This window comes from Palaemon carinicauda, chromosome 16 (assembly GCF_036898095.1).
Source record: "Palaemon carinicauda isolate YSFRI2023 chromosome 16, ASM3689809v2, whole genome shotgun sequence".
NCBI lineage: Eukaryota > Metazoa > Arthropoda > Malacostraca > Decapoda > Palaemonidae > Palaemon > Palaemon carinicauda.
In genome coordinates this window covers 54742114-54768240 of record NC_090740.1, presented here as the reverse complement: position 1 = coordinate 54768240, position 26127 = coordinate 54742114, and positions in this window count along the sequence as shown.

Below are 26127 nucleotides of genomic sequence, written 5' to 3'. Positions count from 1 at the left end.
CTACGAAGACTCCCAATCCAGAAGGGTTCGAATCTGGAATCCGTTGCTGCCGGAATTTTAGGTCTGGAACACACCCAAGAACGAAGTCGAGTATTACCTGTCCCCAATCCTGGGAATGGGAGACGTCGAAGTCGTAAAGAAGGGCATGTCGTTCATTAGTTCTTCTGACCGAGGTAAGGGCGAGCTGGAAGGTCGTCCTAAGTGACAGGAGAAAAACTAATGTCTGACAAATCCGCACCAAGGGTGCTCCTTCCGAGGTCGCAATAAACTGTCCATACTCTGTGTAGGCAGTCTAACCTCTGGCTGAGGACAGGTACATTGTAGACTCCGTATGAGGAGAGACTACTCCAACATCGAGGAAATGTTAACTCCTTTCAGCCTAAAGGGGAGGCTCAAGACTGAGTGGTAGCCTTTCGCTGCTGAGAACCGAGAGGAGTATCCCCTCCTTAGGGTACATAAGGAACCGCATTATTGCTAGAATAGTGGTATCACACGGGAGGGGCAGCAGATACCCCTTCCATGACACCTAGCACAAAAAGCAGTCCACTTAGCTTAGTAATGGCAGCTGAAAATATCCGGAGGAGTCCAGACATCCTCCTTGTAACATGTTGCGAAAAGCCTCTCTGAGTGAGGATAGTTTACAGGCCTGAAAACGTAGGGGTCCTACGACTGTCGAAGATCCTCGCATGTGGTTGTCTGAGCAGGTCGTGTCGTGAAGGGAGTTCTCTTGGATCTTCTGTCAGCAGCTGAAGAAGGTCCAGGAACCATTCAGCATGATGCCATGGTAAAGCTATGAGAGTCATTGCTAGGCTTGAGGATGATCTTGTCTTGTTGAGCATCCTTCTCATCAAGCAGAATGGGAAAAGGCATAAAAGTTGATTTTGTCCTGTCGTTGTTTGAATGCATCCTGCCAGAGGACCTGGGGACTGATAAACTGTTGAACGGGAGCCTGTTTTTCAGAGACATTGTGAACAGGTACCCTGTCGGGGAACCCCACAAAGCCAGGACTTTGTTGGCTACTAGGTGATTTGAAGACCATTTGAAGCCCACTATCTGAGGCGCTCTGCTTAGAATGTATGCGACCACATAGGGATCAGTGCATTCAGAGAGTCCTCGTGCTGACACTGTTCGTAAAAGCCCTAGTAGGAGAAAAGACTCTTCATTCAACTTGGATGACCTGTTCACGAGCTGGAGTCTTGTGAACATCAATCCTCAATACTGCCATGGGATTTTGCTGAGAGGTACTGTACAATCCAGCAAAGGATTCTCTACAGGGGCCGAAGGAATCCTGCTGGTAGGATGACTCATGGTTGGCTGAGCTAACTCAGGATAAGGGACCGTTGTTGTCAGAGGGATGATGAACAGGATCAAGATCAAGCTTTGGGTTGTCCATAATTGACCTTCCCAGAGGAAAACCCCGAGGACGGAGGATAGGACATGCTTTACACAAGTACTGAGGGAGCCTGGGCCAGCGGTAACACGATGGCAAGGTGCACGGAGGCGAGGATTCCTCGAAACTATGTTGCTCTAGATTGTAAACGTAAGCCCGAGTTCACTCATTCCCCTAGAAAATTTGGGGATGAAAAGAATAACCCCGAAGAGTTATGTCTTATGAGACTGTTTTCCTATGTAGGCATAACAGGGCAAGAGGAATTTCATGAAATTGGAACCTGAAACTTTGGAAGTGATCCAACGAGTTCTTCAACTTGAACGATTATGTTTTTCAAGTCTCGTCCCTAATCACAGGAGAAGGTAGCAGGAGCAAGAGATCAGAAGACCTCTATTTCAGCAATTGCTGTGTAGACCTAAGTTCTACCTTCCTGGTGAGGTACAGTGGCGTATGGGTGAGCACGCATGCGCGAAAAAAGTAGATCTTGAGTCGAACGTTCTTGAACGTTGACAAGAGCTGGTGAGCCAGTGAAGAAGCCTGTACATCTGCATTTGGGGACTCTTTAAACCTCTGCCTGACTTCCAGTTGTCGTGTCGAGAGGTGAAGCTCAAATGAAGACGTTCTAAAAAGATTTATGATTCGGAAATGCGTTGCAACAACTTCCGAGGGGCGAGTGAGGTATTAAGCACCAAGGCTGACAGAAATGGTGTATCCCTCCTACTGTTGCCGAGTGCTGGTTTATGTTCCAAGACGAGAGTGTGTTGTAAACTCCTTCAATTGCATGATGTGGTAAGTGCTATCAAAGTAGCGTGACCAAGAGACCCCGTAGGATGAAGTACTGTGTGCTGCTGCCGTTGAGAGCACATCGAAATAGTACACACCTGTGTGCAACTGTGGACGAGAAAGTTAGCGTTGATGCGGTAGCGCTAGCTCTTACACTAAATAAAGAATCTAGTGTGTGTCGTCTAGATGAGGAGCCTCACTATGAGACTCAAAAAGCAATCGTTGAAGTAATAATGCTTGAGCCCTATTGTGAATGACGAGTAGAAAGGTAGTCTCGCGGGAAAGAGCAATGTGCTCGATTGCAGGGAGGGTCATAGCCAGCAGCACTATGATCCGCGCCAGAGGAAAAACTCCGTCAAAGGAAGTCGGAAATGACCATCATAAGAGTCAAGGCCTCTGCACATTGAAGTAGCGTACACCTGTGTGCTACCACTGACAAGAGAGCTAGCTCTGATGATGTAGTGCTAACTCTTACACTAGATAATGAGTCTAGGAATGACAAATAGAGAAGGAGAGTCTTGCTGCAAAGAGCAATGTACTTGCTTGCAGTGAGGGTCGTAGTCGGCTGCACTATAATCCTCGCTAGAGGAGATATTCCGTTGAAGGAAGTCGGAAATGACCATCCCAAGAGTCAAGGCCTTCGAGACTTGTCGCTGGTTGTTGGCGATTCTACCTGCAAGTTGGAAGATTGCTGGTTGTTAAAGGTGGAGGGCAACTTTACCACGGAAAAGAAAGTTGCGAGCTTGGCAGCGCTGGAACACTGAATAGCAGTCACTATTCTAGGAGTACAGTCAAGCCTCGTTATTCACGATAGGTTACAGACACAGGAGCGATAAGCAAATTTTCGTAAATAAATACTACACTAGGGTGGGCTAACTCCTAACCTAAAAAGTCACTGCCCCATACCACGAGTGGTTGGCCCAGCTGATGATTAACGCAGTAAATACTGCCTAATATTGTTTTAATTTGGTTTCTACAACAGTTTATAATCATATGTACAGTGTACAGCACGTTTGCACACATGTACACTACGTACTGGACTCAGTAAGATTACAGTACAGTATTGTGCTAAGATAAAGTTTACCGAGTCGTCATCATCCCCTTACTGTTCTGTATAACCAAAGCTGTTCCTATCTAGTAATACTCTACTGTAACCTAATACTCACTGATACTGTAGTGTATATTACTATAATATATATACAGTAATATTACTACAGTACAGCTTAACAGTACTTACTGCAAGTGTTCGGTGTTTTCGTTGTAGTGGTTTGCGGACTGTGGCCAGATGTAGCATGCAGACTGCCTAGTGTCTGAATGCTGACCACACTTCAACGTTTCACTACAAAAGAAGAGACGGTAGAATATCCAGAAATCTGGGTGGAAGGAAAACAATCAAGGATAAACTGGGCACTGGGCACAACCCCTTGATTTTATACTAGGCAAGGGAACCCAACTAGAACCTCACTTCCCTCTTATCTTCTTTTGCTTTGAACTTGCTGAATATACATGCAGTATGACTGCTGATTTAATTCTGGAAATAATCAGCAGAGGTTACAAATAGCTTGAATCTCAGGTTAGATTTTATAAAAGTATCAGATAACAATAAATATAATTGGTGGCTGAGGAGGGGACACTATGGTGTAGTGAAAAATACACTTTACAAAAATATGAAAAAAAAATATTTGTTATGAGAAAAAGAAAATAATGAGGAGAAAGTACAGGTCTCAAAAACCAGAAGCAGAAACAAATATATCCAGGCAGAGCCTCATAGGAATCAATGCTCTAAATGTTTAATCTACATATACAAGTATAAACAAAAGCTCACCAAACAGTGTATGTATTTGGGCTAAATTCAAATGTAATTTGAACGGGCTTGCGTCAAGATCAAAGGGATTATAAAACAAGGATGCACATTGGACCTGACTCTACATTCTCACTCTACATCAGAAAGACAAAAAAAAGAAATTATAGTATATTAAAAAGAAAAAAAAAGCTTACAATCCTCAGTGATACATAGTATGTCATGGTTATTCTACACCCATGAAAATGGATAAGAGGCGAGACCATCTATAATCATTTTTTGAGGCCCCTCCTCTTGATTGCAGTCACACACAAAAGTAAGGTATAACATATAAAAGTCCTTTCTTAGGATAAAGTCCTATTTGGTTTGTGATGCAAATTATCTAATTGTTAACATTAAGACCGAGCCCTTTTGGTCTTCTAGAGAGTTCCAGGCTTGACATAAGAAAACTTCAAGCTTAAAGGAAAACCCTGTAACACTGTGTTTCATTATCTGCATGAACAGTCAATCGGGTTTGGTCATTGGCAACGCTTAAAGTTTGGCTATCTCTGAAACTTTCTATGCCCTTTTCTATGCCACTTTATGTTCACTTGTTTCTGGGGATGATCATGTAAGGCACTATCCATGGAAACTCTGGGTCAATATATGAAAAAAGGCAATTACACTATGATGGGAAAACATCTCGGTGATAAGAATAATTATAAAATAAAACACACAGTTGAAGTTGCTCTGATGCTCTGACTTTGGCATAATTCTCAGTCAGTACTCTCACTAACATTATTTCTTTTTTCCCTGGAATACTTAGGAGTCACTACATTGCTCCTTTTCCAAGTGTTTTATAGTTTTTCCTGGATAGACATGGAGATCCCTAAACTCTACCATTTCAATCTTGTATCTTTTGCTTTATTTTCTAGTTTCATTTGCTCTTAATCTTACTCATATAGTCATTTATGGAAGCTAACAAGGAAACTTACATTGTTATATTAGCAGTACAGGGACGTGCAGAGGGGGGTTGCTAGGGGTGCCCAAGCACCTGCCCCTTTTACTACTGTATTAAAAGTGCCCTTTTGAGTGGGATGTATTATAGGCCTGCCGCCTAACTGTGTCAATAATAATAATAATAATAATAATAATAATAATAACAATAATAATAATGGGCATGAATGTAAAGAGAGTTCTGTATGAGAAAGTGATTGTACCAACTGTGAAGTATGGATCGGAGTTATGGGGAATGAAAGTGACGGAGAGACAGAAATTGAATGTGATTGAGATGACGTGTCTAAGGAGTATGGCTGGTGTATCTCGAGTAGATAGGGTTAGGAACGAAGTAGTGAGGGTGAGAACGGGTGTAAGAAATGAGTTAGCAGCTAGAGTGGATATGAATGTGTTGAGGTGGTTTGGCCATGTTGAGAGAATGGAAAATGGCTGTCTGCTAAAGAAGGAGATGAATGCAAGAGTTGATGGGAGAAGTACAAGAGGAAGGCCAAGGTTTGGGTGGATGGATGGAGTGAAGAAAGCTCTGGGTGATAGGAGGATAGATGTGAGAGAGGCAAGAGAGCGTGCTAGAAATAGGAGTGAATGGCAAGCGACTGTGACGCAGTTCCGGTAGGCCCTGCTGCTTCCTCCAGTGCCTTGGATGACCGCAGAGGTAGCAGCAGTAGGGGATTCAGCGTTATGAAGCTTCATATGTGGTGGATAACGGGGGAGGGTGGGCTGTGGCACCCTAGCAGTACCAGCTTAACTCGGTTGAGTCCCTTGTCAGGCTGGGAGGAACGTAGAGAAGAGAGGTCCCCTTATTTTTTTTCAATTGTTGAATGTCGGGTACCCCCCAAAAATGGGGGAAGTGCCTTGGTATATGTACGTATGTATGTATGTATGTATATGTATGTATTATTATTATTATTACTATTATTATTATGATTATTATTATTATTATAATAATAATAATAATAATAATAATAATAATAATAATAATAATAAACAAGAGCTTGTAGAAATGGCTATTATATCTGGGCAACACTGAGTCACCCAAGATCAGCTGACTATATGTCTCACTCTGGTAACACTGGGGCCAAGGCAAGCTCAGCTAAGCTATCAGATTATAATCAACACAAGATGGGCTTGCAGAGAGTCAGCTCTTAAAACCATGAGGAAGGTCATCCAAGCTCTGAAGAAAGTTTTAGAAGAGATAGTGCAAAAACATCCTCCTGATGCATCAGCAGCGGATGCCTCAATATTGCTGCAAAGTATTAACTTTGAATTTCTTGTTTGTCTTGAGATTGCAACCCCAGTTTTTCAAGAAACTGCCTATGCCTCTAATGCTCTACAACAGAAAGACTTTGATTTGGCTGCCTCCTACAGAATTGTGGATGGAGTGCTACAAAGTTTGAGAGAATTAAGAAATGATGAGAAGTTTCAGGATATTTTTACAAATGTTAAGGAGATAGCTGAATCCATGGCCATCGATCTCCCCTCTGGGATTCCTGGACAAGGCGAAAGAAGAAAAATACCTGAAAGATACAAGTATGGTGCTACACCTGCTACTGAGGACCAGCAACATCAATCCTTGGATGAGTACTACCGTGTGAGAGTATTTTATGTGTTTTTAGATACAATATCACAAGAGCTACAAAGAAGATTTAAAGGTAACTGGAAAGAACCTGTGAATGAATAGGCATTCAAGTCATTGCAAAAGGTATGCCAGTTTTATGAGTTAAAAGAAGTAGACAAGCTACAGTTGGAATTAAAGATCTTCTATTCCTCATTTCCTTGCCTGCCACATAACACTGAAGCTACAATGCTCAACCTGATGAAAAAGAAAAATCTCCAGGAGATATTGCCACTTATGTTTGAACTCTTAATAATTTATGCCACTCTACCCGTCACAACTGCAACAGTGGAAAGGACCTTCTCCAAACTCAAGCTGGTGAAGACAAAGCTACGCAGCCTTTCCAGTGAGGAGAGGTCATCTGATCTTTTGTTGCTAGCAGTTGAAAAGGATATCATAATCAACAACAGAGAAGTTATCAGCATATTCAAAGAAATAGCATACAGAAGGGTTCTCTTACAAATATAAAATGATAAGGTCTGGTTATTAGCAAAGTGTATTGATCATACTGATTGATTTTCTTGCAGTCATTTATGTAAAAGTAATAAATATAACTTTTCTTTTGTTAAAATTAATAGTTCTACTGGTAGTCAGTACTGTAGATTTTAAGTTCATAAAAAACATTAGCCTACTGGTACCTATGATATCAGTCATGTTTATCTCTTTCTTGAATTATTAATGGCTAGTTTAAATAAATTTGAAAGAATATTGAGCCGGTATATATATATATATATATATATATATATATATATATATATATATATATATATATATATATATATATATATATATATATATATATATATATATAGCCTAATTCATTTCTATATATTTGCCCTTTTTTTCACTTAACCACCTGCCCTGAAAAAGTTCTCTGCACGTCCCTGTAGCAGCATACTTATAATTATGTTTTTGCTCTCTAATTCAATTACATCACAATGCAGTAGCATATGTAGAACATCACTTACTCATGGCAGTACCTATACTGCGTGACTGCAATTCTAGTTAGCCTCTCTAAGCCCTACATGTAGTAGGGCATGCTTGAATTACTCATCAGTGTACGGGAAGAAGTTTTACCAACGAAACAAACAGGCTCTGAGTAACTTTTCTCTTGACAACTTCTCCATCTTATAAGCAATTTCTAGCCTATAATCCCTGCTGGGTGCAGGGCACCGTCACTTTAATAAAATGAAAATTTTGAGTAAGGGACTGAAGATCAACACATTAAACAGTATAAAAACCAAATACAATCTACAATAAAATTTTTAAAAAATTAAATCTAGAAATAATTTGTATTTTTCCTATATTTTTCAACATTGTTTAAGACTCGTAGCTTCTTTTGTGTTGTCTCTTGCGCAGTGTGTTATCTATACTTTTGTAAACAGAAATACAGCTTGTTTTATAAACTAAAAACTTAAATATCTCGATAATAATTGTTTCTTTGAAATAAATAAACAAAAACTGTGCATTCCATTACTTTTCAACAGCTGATCGCGATCTCTCTCTCTCTCTCTCTCTCTCTAAATATTCTTTGTTCCGTAACTGACATACAAACCATGCTATTAAATAGGGGTTTGTTCCGTAACTGAAATACAAACCACGCTATTTAATATGGGTTATTACTTTCGGCGTAGCTGAAATGACAAGCCATTAGAATTTTAACGAGGGTTTACTACCCCACTGCTAGTTAGCGGGGGGTAGGGAGAGTAGCCTGCTACTCCCCCCCATCCCCTCACACACACCTGTGCTGAGCTCACTTTGCTCTCGGCTCGGGTGGTAGTCGGACGTGTCCGCTCTCACCCTCGCCTCTTTGACAGCCATTAACGCTTTTTATCTTTTTTACTTACTTTTTCTTGTACTTTTAATATATATATAAACATTCTTAATGTTTATGTATATATTTGTGTATAGAAATGTAGTAAGTTTTCTTTCAGTGTTTGTGCTGTGTGTGTGATGTACGACAACGACACTTGCGTAGTGCAAGGCCACCACAGTTCCACTTCGTGGGGAACAACCTCTCCCTCTGGTCCTTCGGTCTTCCCTTCGGCTTATATCCGTTAACTCGGCCTCCGCAGGGGAATCGTCATCGCCTGGACTCTCTTCATTCATCTATTATCTTCGCTTTGCATCTTTTCCTACAGGAAACTTGGATTCTCAGCGAAGGGAATGTGGCCTTTTTTTAGATTGACTACGATCTCTCTCTACTCGAGGTTGTTCACCCTTACTACAACTACGTACTATTACGATAGCTCCTTTCCCGTTGCGGGTTAAGTTGCTATTCCATCGTTTGTCTCATTTATTTTTAGTGAAATCTAATTGTATTTTAACTTTTCAGCTTTCTTCGTGGGGAACACTTTCCTTCGGGGGGTCAGTGGTTCTCACTTTAGTGTATATTCTTAGATGATTTAGATAATTATAATTCTGTTATAATTCTGTTTTTATTACAGTTACTCCGTCCCCCTTCTCCCGTGGAGGTCATCTGGGGAAGGAGGGCACATACTTAATTTTTATTTTATGTTATTCCCTCGGGGTTCCTCTTCGGAGTTCCTCCCTGGGGAATTTCTGTTAAAATAATTTTGTTCTGTAACTGAAATATAAACCACGCTATTTAATATGGGTAATTACCTTCGGTGTAACTGAAATGACGAGCCATTAGAATTTTAACGAGGGTTTACTATGGGTTAGGGAGGGCAGCTTGCTACCCCCCCCCCCCACACACCTGTGCTGAGCTCACTTTGCTCTCGGCTCGGGTGCTAGACGGACGTGTCCGCTGTCACCCTCGCGTTCTCTGACAGCCATTTAACTGATCTTTTGTTTGCTTTTTCTTTGACAGACTGTTTGTGAAGTTGGCCTCTGCGATGCGTAAGTGTCCCGGTTTACCTGACCGCCCTTGTGGAACTTATATGTCGGCGGTCGAAACGGACCCAAACACCTTGTGTCCTTACTGTAGGGGCCAACGTTGTAATAAGAGTAACGTATGCGGTGAGTGTAGGGAGTGGTCTACCTCCCAGTGGGAGAGGTTTTCCCGGCGCCAGAAGAAGAAGTCCAAGCAGGATATTTCTCCTTTAAAGGAGAAAATCCCAAGGGCTCTTCTTCCATGCCCCAAACCTCCTCCGAAGTTCCCACTCGAAGTTCCCAATGGAGCAAACAAAGTCCTGACTTTGTGGGGTTCCCCGACTGTGGATCTGTTCGCTACAGCGCTGAACTTCAAGCTCCAGCTGTACTGCTCCCAAGTCCCGGATCCCAAGGCACTCTGGCAAGATGCCTTCCAACAACGGTGGGACAACATCAACGTATACGCCTTTCTTCCGTTCTGTCTGATGAGGAGAGTACTCAACAAGACCAGAATATCGGTCCATCTCTCGATGACCCTAATAGCTCCGCTATGGCATCACGCGGAATGGTTTCCGGACCTTCTGCAACTCCTAACGGAACTTCCGAGAGAACTCCCTCCACGACACGAGCTACACAAACAACCACACGCCAACATCTTTCACAAAGACGAAGCTTAGCTTCAACTTCACGCCTGGAGACTATCCAGCATCTCCTCGCAGAGAGAGGATTTTCGCAAAAGGTTGCGAACAGGATGTCTGGACACCTGCGAAGGTCATCCGCAGGGGTCTACCAGGCAAAGTGGGAAGTTTTCTGTGGTTGGTGTCGTGGAAGGGTTATCTCTCCACTCGATGCCACTATTCCAGCAATAGCGGAGTTCTTCGTGTATTTACGAGAAGAAATGCGCCTTTCAGTCTCGGCAGTGAAAGGCTATCACTCAGCCTTAAGTCTAGCCTTCAGGCTCAAAGGAGTGGACATTTCTTCTTCGCTGGAACTTCCCCTACTCATACGTAGTTATGAACTTACCTGCCCTCAGTCGGAAGTGAGACCTCCTCCATGGAACGTGGGTCGAATTCTCAGGTCTCTTATGAGACCTCCCTACGAACCATTACGCCAGGCTTCAGATCGCCACCTGACTTGGAAGATGGTGTTCCTACTAGCTTTGGCCTCAGCCAAGCGAGTCAGTGAACTTCATGGTCTCTCGTATGACATCGCCCATTCAAGGGGATAGGGGGAGGTAACGTTCAGATTAGTCCCTGAGTTTGTTGCTAAGACTCAGAATCCGGGAGTGCCGGACCCACGGTTGGACTCTTTCCAGGTTTTGAGTCTTCTTTCTGTAACAAATGACCCAGACCATCTCCTACTGTGCCCAGTAAGGAGTCTAAGGCTATATCTTAAAAGAACGGCTGCTGTTTGTCCTCAAGTGCAGGCATTGTTTGTGAGCACTGGGAGGACAAAGAGGAGGGTTACCAAGAATACCATCTCGGCATGGATTCGGAAGGTAATCCATCTATCCCTGAATCCTGACCCTCATCCGTCACGTCGCCCTAGAGCACATGATGTCAGGGGCGTAGCTACATCCCTGGCCTTCAAAAAGAACTTCTCAGTGACGCAGCTTCTACAAGCAGGGATGTGGAAGCGTCAGTCAACCTTCACAGCCCACTACCTGCAAGACGTGACCCACAGGAGGCTCGATACATTCTCTATCGGCCCTGTGGTGGCAGCACAACAGCTGGTTTAAACCTCAGGCTCCTTAATGGACATGTAGCAGAAGGTTGAGGGCATTGTTAGCCGGTCTTAGTCTGCATGAATGAAAAGGTATGTCTGGCCCTTATTCTTTTCTTCATCATCCCCTCTCTTGGGGAAAGCAGCATCCTGGGTTCTCTGCACAGCTGACCTCAAACAACTGCAGGTAAACCATGTTTCCTTGTGTTCCTAGTATTAAGCTAATACTGTCACGTCCCCATACCCTGACGAGGTGGTATTGGGAGAGTCCTAGCCTAAGTTTCCATCTAAAGGACTTCAGGTCATCTTCCTAGGACGAGTCACTCTTCAAACCTTCACACACAACTTACGTAGGCCGCAGGCCTTGCATAGCAAGGTGCTAGCGAGGTGTAGGGACTCCTTATTGTTGAGTGCTGACACACTCAGATACTGAGTCCCCGGGCAAACCCAAAAGCCAGTACTGGCCGGGACTTACCACCCTTCCTAAGGGTTGAGTCACCCATATTAAATAGCGTGGTTTGTATTTCAGTTACAGAACAAATGACAAATTCGTAGGTAATTTGTATTTTTCATAACTATACAAACCTTAGCTATTTAATCAAACTTGCCCGCCAGCCCTATCCCACGAGAAGTCCTACCTCTAAGCAAAGTGAGCTCAGCACAGGTGTGTGAGGGGGGTGGGGGGGTTAACAAGCAACCCTCCCTACCCCCCCCCTCTAACTAGCGGTGGGGTAGTAAACCCTCGTTAAAATTCTAATGGCTCGTCATTTCAGCTACGCCAAAAGTAATTACCCATATTAAATAGCTAAGGTTTGTATAGTTAGGAAAAATACAAATTACCTACGAATTTGTCATATTTTTATTTTCCCAGTTAACTATGCAGTTCTTCGTTCGACTAGAGAGTGCCAACGAAGCAGAGCTGTCCTGTTCATGACTGGGGAATCTGTTGTCGCTGCAGAGCTGTCCTGTTCATGACTGGGGAATCTACTGTCGCTGCCGTCCCTCAGAGGACGTCGTCATGGGCGTTATCCCTTCTCTTAGAAGTACTCCCGTGACAACGTGCCAGAACTTCAGATCATCTTAGAACGCTAAAGGAAGTTCGCTTCCATGGGTTGGACAACATCCCTTCCGAGGGAGGTTTCCTCCCCAGGTGTGAGGTTTTCTCCCTTCAGAGGGAGAACTTCTCATACCTTAATAAATTCATCGCCTTCCACTACTGTTGCTGCCCTTCGGCCAGACTTTTCTCCCCCCTTGCTGAGTTTCTCTTCCTTCAGGGGTGGAGCACAGTCTTGGCAAATCTCTTCTACGAAGTGTTCACCTCTCTCGTTCGCGAGAGGTCACTAATAGAGACTCCTCTTCGGAGGATCGTTCCTGATAAGGTCAGCTTGCTGATCCAACGGCCCTGAGGGGCGTCACCCCGAGTGTCTTCAGGTCTCTTCTACAAAGTGTCCCCTCTCTCGTTCGTGAGAGAAGTCACTAATAGAGACTCCTCTTCGGAGGATCGTTCCTGATAAGGTTAGCTTGCTGATCCAACGGCCCTAAGGGGCGTCACCACGAGTGTCTTCAGGTCTCTTCTACAAGGTGTCATCTCTCTCGTTCGTGAGAGGCCACTCATAGAGACTCCTCTTCGGAGGATCGTTCCTGATAGGTCAGCTTGCTGATCCAACGGCCCTAGAGGGCGTCACCACGAGTGTCTTCAGGTCTCTTCTACGAAGTGTCACCTCTCTCGTTCGTGAGAGGCCACTCATAGAGACTCCTCTTTGGAGGATCGTTCCTGATAAGGTCAGCTTGCTGATCCAACGGCCCCAAGGGACGTCACCACGAGTGTCTTCAGTCTCTTCTACGAAGGGCACCTCTCTCGTTTGCAGGAGAGGTCTCTCATAGAGACTCCGCCTCGGAGGATCAAGCAGAACTTCCACTGACCTCTACCTTGTGCTGCAACGTGGTCCTTCGGACTTCGGTCCTGGACTCTAGCACGGACCTCTACGGTCCCATCGTTGGATACTGGCCCTTCCAAAGACCACATCCCGGTTCCTGATCGTTCTGCCAGCTGACCTACCGATCTACCAACGCAACCTTGCGCTGCAACGAAGGACTTCGGTCCTGGACTCTAAAGCCGACCTGCTTACGGTCATCATCGGGGGATGCCCGCCCTTTTTTAAAGACACATCCCAGTTCCTGATCGTCCTGCCAGCTGACCCTTCAACCTACTAGCGCGTGAAGCGAGCGCGTGCTCTCCGATCTTCTTACGCACGCACGCTCCCGATCTTCTTACGCGCGCGCGCTCTCCGATCTTCTTACGCGCGCGCACTCGCCGATCTTCTTACGCGCGCGAGCGCCGACGATCTTCTTACGCGCGTCAGCGCCGATGATCGTCCGCGCGTGGGTACCGATGGTTTCCCGCGCGCGGGCTCGCTGATCATCTTACGCGCGCAAGCGCCTACGATCTTCTTGTGCGCGCAAGCGCCGACGATCCACACAAGCGCCGAAGATTTTTCCCGCGCGCAGGTACCGATGGTCTCCCGCGCGCGCCAATAGTCTTGCGCGTGCATCAACAAACTCGTACGCGCGCGACAACAAACTCGTACACGCTCACGCCAACAAGCTCGTACGTGCGCGCGCATGCCAGCATTCTGGCCCGCACGGGCTCTTCATTCTGATCCTGCACGTTAATTTGATTCCTGCGCACTCTACGAAGTCTCGCCTGCACGCACGCGAGCACTCCAGCAGTCTCTCGCGCGCGAGCCCCGGGTATTCCCCATCACGCGAGCGACAGTGCCCTCCCCAGCGCAATCGCCAATACCCTCCCCAGCGCAATCGCCAATACCCTCCCCAGTGCAATCGCCAATACCCTCCCCAGCTCAATCGCCAATACCCTCCCCAGCGCAATCGCCAATACCCTCCCCAGCACGAGGCTGCAGGACAAGGCGCGCTATGGGCACCATCACCGCATTCACCCCACCGCAAGCACAGAACAGCGCGCTTGCGGGTAAGGGGGAAGGTTCCAGAAAGGTCCAGGGACATTTCTTCCTTATCTTCTTTCTTCTCACAGGCAACTCCCCCTCCCGAGCGGTAGCACATGCTTTCAAGCCTGTTCTCTCTGAGTTGGGCCACAAATCCTTGGCTGCATCTACTTCCCTGAAGAGGGAAAAAGGAGTTTCGGACGCGGTAACTTCTCCGAGGACGAACCTGTCTCCTCGTAAGTCTTCGAGGCAGGCACCCTCCCAACTCAGAATTTTCTCCCTCCCCTTCGGACGAAGATCTCTCGTCCTCAGGAGAGTCACGTGAGGTGAGACGTTCCCCCATCACACCATTGAGGGAAACCCCACCTAGCGCGGTCAAGTCTTCTCGAATAAGGGTGGAGAAGAGCCTGCCTCCGTCATTGTTGGAGTCCTGCATCCCTCCCAGGAGGGAGTCAAAGGACTCCCAAGACAATACCAGGAGGCCCCTAGCACCAAAATCTACAGGCTCAGACATTCTTCCGTTATGGGAACGAACCTGTTTGAGCCTAAGGACGTGGAGCAGGCTGCTGAGAGGTGGAGGAAGTCACCAAGACTCCCACCTACATAGGGCTTTGACATGCAAGCCCTATAAACCTCCAGCACCCCAGCAGCTACGCCCTACCAAGACAACGGCAGTGAAGACAGTGGTGTCTAAGCCCTTTCCGGTCAATTACAAGAGAGGCAAGAAGTCCTCCAAAGGGGTAAGAATCCTAGAGGGAGCAGCTAAGGCCGCAAACGCTAGGATTGGCAGTCCCCCTGCAGGTCCGCCAGGGTGGGGGGATGCCTACAAGGTTGCGCAGACAAGTGGCAGCAACTCGGGGCCGATTCCTGGACGATTTCTGTAATCAGTCAGGGATATCGCGTCCCGTTCACAACATCTCTACCTCCCCTGAGGACGAATCCGATGTCATTTAGCGCCCTTGCCATGGGATCAGCAAGGGGGCGGGCCTTTAGGGCAGAGGTCCAAATTAAAGCAAACTCCGTTCAGCATGGAAACCGCAAGCTGTGTGTGAAGGTATAACGAAGTGTGACTCGACCTAGGAAGTTGATCTGAAGTTCTTTAGATGGAAACTTGTAGACTATGACTCTCCCAATACCACCTCGTCAGGGTATTGGGACGTGACAGTATTAACTTAATACTAGGAACACAAGGAAACATGGTTTACCTGCAGTGGTTTGAGGTCAGCTATGCAGAGAACCCAGGATGCTGCTTTCCCCAAGAGAGGGGATGATGAAGAAAAGAATAAGGGCCAGTCAAACCATTTCATTCATGCAGACTAAAACTGGGTAACAATGCCCTCAACCTTCTGCTACTTGTCCAATAAGGAGCTTGAGGTTTTAAACCAGCTGTTGTGCAGCCACCAAAGGGCCGATAGAGAACGTATCGAGCCTCCTGTGGGTCACGTCTTGCAGGTAGTGGGCTGTGAAGGTTGTCTGACGCTTCCACACCCCTGCTTGTAGAACCTGCGTCACTGAAAAATTCTTTTTGAAGGCCAGGGACGTAGCTATGCCCCTGACATCATGTCCTCTAGGGTGACGTGATGGAGGAGGATTTGGATTCAGGGACAGATGAATCACCCTACGAATCCATGCTAAGATGGTGTTCTTGGTGACCCTCCTCTTAGTCCTCCCTGTGCTAACGAATAAGGCTGGCACATGAGGACGAACGGCAGCTGATCTTTTAAAATATAGCCTCAAACTCCTTACTGGGCATAGTAGGAGACGGTCTGGGTCATTTGTTAGAGAACGGAGACTAGAAATCTGGAAGGAGTCGAATCGAGGATTCGCTACTCCAGGATTCTGAGTCTTAGCAATGAACTCAGGGACGAATCTGAACGTTACCTCCCCCCATCCCCTTGAATGGGCGATGTCATACGAGAGACCATAAAGTTCGCTAACACGCTTGGCCGAAGCCAAAGCTAGTAGGAACACCATCTTCCAAGTCAGGTGGCGATCTGAAGCCTGGCGTAATGGTTCATAGGGGGGTCTCTTAAGAGACCTGAGAACTCGAACCACGTTCCATGGAGGAGGTCTCATTTCCGACTGAGGGCAGGTAAGTTCATAACTTCGTATGAGTAGGGAAAGTTCCAGCGAAGAAGAAATGTCCATTCCTTTCAGCCTGAAGGCTAGACTTAAGGCTGAGCGATAGCCTTTCACTGCCAAGACTGAAAGGCGCATTTCTTCCCGCAAATACACGAGGAACTCCACTATTGCTTGAATAGTGGCATCGAGTGGAGAGATACCCCTTCCACGACACCAGCCACAGAAGACTTTCCACTTTGCCTGGTAGACAGCTATGGATGACTTTCGCAGATGTCCAGACATCCTGACCGTAACTTGTTGCGAAAATCCTCTCTCAGCGAGGAGATGCTGGATAGTCTCCAGGCGTAAAATCGTAGCGAAGCTACGGCTTTGTGAAAGATGTCAGCACGTGGTTGTCTGAGTAGATTGTGCCGTGGAGGGAGCTCTCTCGGTAGCTCCGTTAGGAGTTGCAGAAGGTCCGGGAACCATTCCGCGTGATGCCATAGCGGAACTATGAGGAACATCGAAAGATTGACCGATGTTTTGGTCTTGTTGAGCACCCTCCTCATCAGAGAGAACGGGGGAAAGGCGTAAACGTCAATGTTGTCCCACCGTTGTTGGAAGGCCTCTTGCCAGAGAGCCTTGGGGTCTGGGACTGGGGAGCAGTACAGCGGAAGCTTGAAGTTCAGAGCTGTTACTAACAGATCCACAGTCGGAGAACCCCACAAAGTCAGGACTTTGTTGGCTACTAGATGATCCAAAGACCACTCAGTACTCACTATCTGAGACATAGCTCAGATTGTCGGCAAGCACATTCCTCTTGCCTGGAATGAAACGTGCCGATAGTGGAATCGAGTGGACTTCAGCCCATCTCAGCATCTCTACTGCAAGATGGGATAGCTGCAGGTACCTCCTTGTTTGTTGATGTAAGCCACTACTGTAGTGTTGTCGCTCATCACCACCACAGAGTGACCCGCCAGGTACTGTTGGAACTGTTGAAGGGCCAGAGAGACTGCTTTCATCTCTAAAAGATTTATATGGAGGCACTTTTCTGATCCTGACCACAGGCCTGAGGTCGTGTGGTGCAGTATGTGGGCCCCCCACCCTTTCTTTGAAGCGTCCGAAAACAGCATCAAATCCGGGGGGAGGACGAGAAGATCCACTCCTCTTCGTAGGTTCTCGTCTGTCACCCACCACTGGAGGTCCGTCCGTTCCGCAGGTCCCATAGGGATCATGATGTCCGCGGAATCGTAACCTTGATTCCATCGGGACTTGGGCCGCCATTGGAGGGATCTCATCCTGAAGCGACCGTTGGGAACTAGACGAGCCAAAGAAGAAAGGTGACCGAGGAGACGTAACCACAATTGGGCTGGAAGTTCTTCTCGTCTGAGAAAATGGCTTGCGACCTTCCTGTCGTCTGATGGGAAGGCTTTGTGGAAATTGGTGTCTATAATCATGCCTATATATACTTGTCTTTGAGTGGGAAGCAGAGAGGACTTCTCGAGATTTACCATGATCCCCAGATCCTGGCAAAGTCCCAGAAGTTTGTCCCGGTGTTGAAGAAGGGATGACACCGAGTCTGCTAGGATCAGCCAGTCGTCCAGATAACGGAGGAGACGAATGCCGATCCTGTGTGCCCACGAGGATATTAGAGAAAACACTCTGGGGAAAACTTGCCGTGCTGTGGAGAGACCGAAACACAGCACCTTGAACTGGTACTCCTTGTTGTCTAGGCTGAATCTTAAGTACTTCCTTGAAGACCGATGGACTGGGATCTGGAAGTACGCGTCCTTCAGATCCAGTGTACACATGAAGTCTTGCGGTCTCACTGCTAGTCTGACCGTGTCTGCCGTCTCCATGCTGAACGGAGTTTTTTTGACAAACTTGTTCAGAGCCGAGAGGTCGATGACCGGTCTCCAGCCTCCAGACGCCTTCTTTACAAGAAAGAGTCGACTGAAGAAGCCTGGGGATCCATCGGGGACCTCTTGGAGAGCGCCCTTCTTCAACAGGGTCTGGACTTCTGCCAGAAGAGCTTGCCCCTTTGCTGATCCCATGGCAAAGGAGCTCAATGACACTGGATTCGTCGTCATGGGAGGTAGAGATGTTGTGAACTGGATGCGATATCCCTGACTGATTTTGGAAATTGCCCAGGAATCGGCCCCAAGTTACTGCCACCTGTCTGCGCAACTTTGTAGGTATCCCACCACTGATGGACATGCAGGGGGAGTGTCAATCCTAGCGTTCGGGTCTCGACTGCTCCCTCTAGGATTTTTACCTCCTGGAAAGGGCTTAGACACCACTGTCTTCGCTGCTGCTGTCAGTTTTGTGGTCTTGGTCGGACGGGACTGCTGGGGTGCTGGAGGCTTATAGTGCTTGGATGTCAAAGCCCTATAAAGGAGAGAGTCTTGGTGGGACTTCCTCCACCTCTCAGCGGCCTGTTCCACATCCTTAGGCTCAAAGAAATTCGTTCCTTCTAAGGAAGAATGCCTGAGCCTATTTATCTCGGTGCTAGGGATCTTCTGATGGAACCTCTCAGCCACCGCATCCCGACGTTTCAGGATGGTGTTTGCCCACAAGTTCGAGACTTGGTGGGCCAGAAACTCAATCATGCGAGTGCCTGAGAGGAAAAACGTCTTCATAGCTTTCCTGGTACTTTCTTTGGAGAAGTCCTCAGAGCATATCAGGATACCTAAGGTCCCTAACCAGATATCCTGCCACGAAGTGGCTTGCATAGCATACTTCACAACCTTCTCCTGGTTAAGGATCTCGGTTGCCGAGAACGAAATCAGCCGGTTGGAGTCTCTCTCAAGAGGGACTCCCCTGATAAGCTCTTCCAACGAATGGTGGAGAGGAAGAGCCAAACAAGGCTACTCCAAGATCTCGAAGTACCTCCTTTGCTGTACGCGAGGAGGTGGGAGAAGCTTGTTGCCGGCACTGGAACGGTTGGAGGAGGACAACTCAGAGAGCTGAACAGCGATCTTGTCCCTGGTACTCTTAACCCCATGAGACCAAGGCAGAGCCGCACTGGCCTTAGAAGGTTTTTGAGTGCCAAATATGCGGTCCAAGACCGTGTCTTTGCCCTCTCGAGGGAGGATCTCTGGGTAGGCAAACCCATTGAGAGCCCTCATAAGAGTCACCACCTGCCAAAATGCATGCTCTGACTCTTGTAGTTCTCCTCCGGATGTTGGACTTGCAGCGAAGTCTCCTGTCCCCAAAGGCTCTTCTTGGGGAAATTCGCAGACATTCTCTGAGTGGCTAGCTGCCTCCGTCCTAAGTCTTGCCGAGGATTTTGGTACCGTCTTCGAGTCCTTCGACTCCTTCCTGGGAAGGATGTAGGGCTCTAACATAGACGGTGGCAAGTTCTTTTCAGGCCCTACCCGGGAAGACTTTTCAACGCGAGGTGGGGTTTCCCTCATTGGTGCGATGGGGGAACGTCTCACCTCACGTGACTCCCCTGAGGACAGGAAGGCCTCGTCCGACAGGGAAGGAGAAAAAGTCTGGGGGGGTGAAGGAACCTGCCTCGAAGGCCTGCGAGGAGCCAACTTAGCTCTTGGAGAAGTCACCGCGTCCGGATCTCCTCTTTTTGTCTTCAGAGGGGTAGAGACAGACAAGGATCTGTGCCCCAACTCAGAGAGAACAGTCTTGAAAGCCTGCACAATTGCTCTGATTAGCGGACCGAACCATGGCTGTTGACTGACAGCAGCACTGTCAGACACTCCCTCTGGAGGGACAGGGATCGACGAATCCCTGGGAGGAGTTTCCATTGGGGGGTTCGCCTGAAAAGAAGAAGAAGAGATCCTGGACCTTTCTGGATGCTTCCCTTCCGCTGCAGTGCGTGCTGTTATGCGTTTGCGGGGAGGGGAATGCGGCGATGGCGACCTTGCCGTGCGTTGTCCAGCAGCCTCGCGCGCGGGAGGGTATTGACGCTCGCGCGGGGGCGCGTAATGGTGCTCGCGCGATGGAGAATACCAGGGGTCGTGCGCGGGAGACTGCTGGAGCGCAGGAGAGTGATGGCGTGTAGGAGCGCACGCGGGTACTGTGGGTACACAGGAGAGCGCGCAGGAGACTGATTGGGCGCGCGCGCAGGCGAATGTTCGCGCGCACGTGGGAGCGAAGGATCAGGTCGTTGAACACGCGGGCGAATGTTCGCGCGCCCCAGTAGATGTCGTAGGGTGCGCGCGCAGGAGAGATACCCCTGGCGAGCGGGCGCACAGTTGGAGCCTGTGTGTGTGAGCGCACGTCAGTATGGTGGCGCGCAACTGTAGGAGAGAATGGGCGCGGGCGCGAGAGGGTGACTGCGCATGAACGCGCGATGGTGAGCGCTGGAGACAGCAGTTGGCGCGTTGGCGAGCGCTGGCGCGTTGGCGAGCGCTGGCGCATTGACGAGCGCTGGCGCGTTGGCGAGCGCTGGCGCATTGGCGAGCGCTGGCGCGTAGGAGAAGTCTTTGACTTCCCGACAGCGTCCAGATCCAAAGATCGTGGGCGCGCAGGAGAGATCGCTGTGCGTGGGCGCTGGTGCGTTGGCGAGCGCTGACGAGTTGGAGAGTGCTGACGCGTAGGAGAGCGCTGGCGCACAGGAGGTTGCTGGCGCGCAGGAGGTTGATGGCGCACAGTGGCGCGCAGGAGAACATTGGCGCATGCCATCATGGCGCGTAAGGGACGTATGCGCTGAATGGCGCATACTCCCTTGATGCCCAGTAACAGGGTTCGATGCCTGACGAGCATGTAAGTCAGGTTTCGTAGGCGCGTAGCGCGCATCCGCTCTCAGGAACGGTGATGGCATGTCAGCAGGTCTGTCGGGTGGAAGGTCGACTTGTCCTTTGAAAGGACGGCCTTCCACCGAAGGGGATCGCAAACGATCCCCTGAGAGATCCAGGACCATAGCAGGAACAGTCGGTGAACGCTGACGAGGCTCCTCTGCGGCGGACTGCAACGGAGATTATGAACCAAAGAGGTGCCTCCTCACCACAGGTGAAGGAAGGCGAGCCTTGCGACGGATGCGCCCTCTGGGGGCCGTTGGATCAGCAAGCTGACCTTCTGCAGTCTCCTTTCAAAGAAACCTTCGAAGGAGAAAGATCCCACCTGGACTACTTCTAACGTCACCAAGAAAACCTCTCCCACTGGGAGGTAGACCACTCCCTACACTCACCACACTTGTTATTACTTTCACACCGTTGACCTCTACAGTAACGGCAAAAGGGTGTGAGGGTCTGTCTCGACAACTGACATGAATGTTCCGCAGGGGCGGTCGGGATATACAGGACAGGTGCCCATAATCGCAGAGGCCAACTTCACACACAAACCTGTCAAAGAAAAAGCAAAAAAGCATTAATGGCTGCCAAGAGAGAGGCGAGGATGAAGGAAAATATGATAGATAATCCTTGCGGTCCGGACTACCACAACAACGGTAGTTTGTGGTTCCGGACGTGTCAAAGCTCCCGGCGATCGTTTAGAATGGCCAGTGGCATTGGCTCTTCAAGCTCCGTTCTCAGAGGGCATGTTGATAATAGCAGGAGGTGATCTCCATCAGGTAGAAGATCTTGAATGGTATCCACCAGGTTTACAATTCATCTTCCCTTGATATGAGCGCCGAGCAAGCTCAGTCCGACTGGGTCCGGACTTTAAATGAGTGGGACTGTGTCAATACCAAGTTAACCCCTCATAAGAATACATACACTATGTTCGTGGTGGACGGGCAAACCCCGACACCATGTACCACCAAGGTAGTAGGCCTTACCTTACAGGTGGATATGGAAGGCAAGCCCACGCCGCAACTACGGAACTAACTTCCCTGTTGTTCCCAGGAGGCCAAGAATGCTGGATCGATGCACCAGCTACTTTCACGGCAGGGTCATTGTACTGTACTAGGACTGTGCCACCACACAGTTTAGTGAACGCCTCCCCGGACTTCCAGACTCTCTGGTTAAGATAGAATACGGTGCAAGAACCAGACTGGGTAGATCTATCAACTCAGCCACGATGACGGAGATGACTTTGTTAGTCTACGAGAAGAGCCACTTTTTAAGATCCTGACAAAGTCTTTGCCTCACGCACTACAGTGTGATACATATGACTTTACAGGGGTCCGTCGCCCTTGCCGGAAGCTCGTCTTACTTGAGGACTCCTTTAGGCGTGAACCTAACAGGTTACTTAAGGCCTCGATCTGGGGAGCGGACTTCTTCCCGGAGGACGTGGTAAATAGCACCCTCGGAGAAGCAACTGGAGTCAACCAAAGCCTCAGAGTACGGTGGGGTCTAATTCCAAAAAGAAAATTCGAGCCCACCGGACAGCAATCACGAGGCAAGAGATGACCAAGGAAGTTTCAGTCCTTCCAAAGGCCACAGGCTCAGGATGTGCTACAGGCAATGCCAGTATCCCAGGTGAGCCAGCCTTCCACCTCAAGAACCCAGCCACAAAATCAATATGTGTGGGTAAGTCAACCGCCACTACTCCATTTATTGCGTCTCCGGCGTATCATCCTTCCTTCGAAACACAGGGAGTGTTTCACGGATATAATACGAATGCGAGAGGTAGTAGAGCTAGGGGAGCCTTCCTGCATAGAGGACTCCCCAGGTGTGGGGAAGGCTGTACCTCTTTCGGAGTCGTTGGGCGTTCAGCAATTGGCATACAACGTCGTAATGAAAGATCTGAGGTGGAGATGGTTGAAATCAGCCCCCTCCACCAACCAGTTTTTATCAGATTCCTACGGCAGACTTAACACTTTACACAGGAGATCTTCTGAAGAAAGCAATAAAAGAGGTAATATGCTTAAAAATTTCAAGCACGTTTGTTCAGAGTGCCTAAGAAAAACTCAGACAAACGAAGAGTAACCTAGATCTGTCCTTTTTTAATACATATATTCAATGCGACTACTGTAGTTCCATATGCTGACCATCTCACAGGTGAGGACCTTTGGTCCCCGTGGGGCCGTTACCACCTCTATAGATCTTACAGGTGTTTATTTTCATGTTCCGATAGCAAGGCTTTTTCGCCCTTTCCTAGGATTCAAGCTAGGCAAACGGGCTTACACCCTCAAGGTGATGCCATTCGGACTCAACATAGCGACCAAGTTATTCATTAAGTTGGAGGAGACAGTAGTCCAAGAGTTGAGGACTCAAGGAATACAGTTAGTGGCCTTCCTAAACGGTTGGTTTATCTGGGCCAACAGCGTCAAGGAATGCCACAAGGCGTCGGATAAAGTAATAAAATTTCTGGAATACTTATATTTCCAAATAAATTTTAAAAAGTCCCGTCTTTCTCCAGCAACGTGCTTCCAGTGGTTAGGTCTTTAATGGATCCTGACCACACACAAGCGGTCGATTCCACCACAGATGTGGATGGAGATAGTAGGAAACACAAGAGGATCTCTCAAGGACAAACTAACGACCCGGAGAAACCAAGAAAGAGTCCTAGGTTTACTCCAGTTTCCCTCAGTAACAGACACATTACTGAGAGTCAATCTAGAAGATATCAATCGAGTTTGGCGGTCAGAGAACGAGAAATATTGAGTCAAAATTTCTCGGGTTCCACCTACACTAGGGGAAAAAACTTCAACAATGGACGAAGGTCAAAAGCCTAGCAAACTCAGTACCTTTACGATTCCCAGCAACAACATTGGTGGTCCATTTAGATGACACCCTAAGCGTTTGAGGAGGCTATTCCCAATACGAATAGGTCCAGGGGTTGTGGACAGTGGCACTCCGACAACATCAATATCTTAGAAGTCAAGGAAATGTTCTTGACTTTAATAGGTCTTTCCCCATCACAGAAACAACATGTCAGTCTAATTTTAGACAGCCAAGTGATAGTCCACTGCATTAACAGGGGAGGTTCCAAATCAAGCCACATAAATTAAGTGATGGTAGCTATCTTTTCAATGACAACAGGGAACCTTTGCCACCTGTCAGCTGTTCACCTGGCGGGCGTAAGAAATGTGGTTGAGGATGTTCTACCAATGACACCTCCGCGGGCGTCGGAATGGTCCTTGGCCAAAATGTCATTTAACTGGACCTGCCGACAGGTTCCGGGTCCCCAAGGAGACCTACTTGCCACGGAATCAAATCACAAGCCACAGTGTCATGTGGCCCCCACCCTGGACTCTCTGGCCTATATGTCACAAACGGCATGTCCATAGATTGGAACAACTGATGGAGGATTTACCTGATTCCACCTTTAACCATGCTATTGAAAGTCCTGGACATGCTCAGGACTTTCAAAGGTCGGATTGCCCTCGTAGCCCTCAATTGGCCAATGCAACTGGTTCTCTATCTTGATGGAACTAGGACTCCGATCTCGGCGGATTCCCAAACCAAGTTAGCACGGATGGTACTATCTCACAGTGTGTCTGCTTCCTCACGGATTCAGAGTGCCTTCACTTTATGGACTATCTGAGATTTGCAGCACAAAGAGATGCTGAGATTGACCCTTTTAACACAATTGTCCCTAGTGTCAGGTATGTGAGATTCTACCCTTCGGGAAAATGCTTCTGATGTAAGGAAGTTAGCCAATTTCTGGAAGACTCAGAGGTTCGGACGCTGACTACGAATCTGGCGGTTACCTTTTTCAGAACCTTCTTGGAAAGAGGTCTAGCCAATAATACTATTACTATGGTTAAATCTGCTTTAAAGAAAATATTTCAGATCGGGTTCAATTTTAATGTTACAGATTCGTATTTTTTGTCTGTTCCGTGAGCCTGTACTAGACTAAAACCAGTAACTTGCCCTCACGCAGTTTCGTGGGTTTTAGATGATGTCCTTGATCTAGATTCTGTCTCTGATATTGACTCATGCACTTATATAGCGCTTCTTAGGAAGACGTTATTTTTGATAAGTTTAGCCTCAGTAGCCAGATTATCTGAACTCTCAGCATTATCTACAGAACCAAATCATATTGATTTCTTTCTTCTGGTGGAATTTTATTCTCTCTAGATGGAAAATTCTTAGAAAAGAATGAGGGTCCACAGAATAGATGGTCCCCGTGGAAGATTGTCCCACTTCCACAGGATCTATCTCTGTGCCCAGTTATCACTCTGGAAAACTATTTAAATAGACCTTCAGGACATTTGTTTATTAGAAAGGATGGAGGAACCATTTCCCGGAAAGTAATCAGACAATAGATTCAGTATTTTATTAAAAGAACCAAGCCGGAATCTGTACCACATGGCCAAGATTAAAAAGATATAGTGGTTCCTCCAGATTTAACACAAGCATTATAACAGGGTCCTATCTTCATTTATATTTTCCCTATTAGTGCCTTGTCTCCTAATAAGGAGCTGGGCAGCACCTGCCTTCCCTTTCCCCCCTACCTTAACCTTAACCTTGATTTGGGGTGTAATTAAGAGATTGGTATATTAACGATTTTAGTAAAATACGCTTTAATTGAATTACTCTATTTTTAATTCAGTTCATTAACTTTTTGTGTATTTCCAAGCTTACGGGACCAATTCTCTGTTACTATTTCACGGAGCGACACAGGTTGAGCCCAGAAAAGGGATTTTGACGAAGGAAAAATCTATTTCTGGGCGAGGAACTTGTGCCGCCCAGTGAACCCACCCTCCCTTTTTCCTCACCCTAGGCTGACCCAAGCTTGGGGTGCTAATAGGAATGATGGGAGAAGGATAGGTAGTGGTGGTGGTGGTGGGGGGTCAGTAGCTGTAGTGAACGACACCTTGTAGTAACAGGGGATTTTGAGGAGGGAGAAGTCTAATTGGAAAGGGATCTCTGGTAGTGGTATCACTCGCCCCAGTTTTAATACCGACACCCTTTAAGGGTGAGCAAGCTGGATATATTCCTAGCATTCCATGCAACTTTTTTCTCTAGTATATTTAGCAGTATTTATACCTTTGAAATGGTGCTTTAAGGAGCATTTTACTGGGCGACACAGGTTCCTCGCCAAGAAATAGATTTTTCCTTCGTCAAAATCCCTTTAATGGCTGCCAAGTGAGAGGCGAGGATGAGAGAGGACA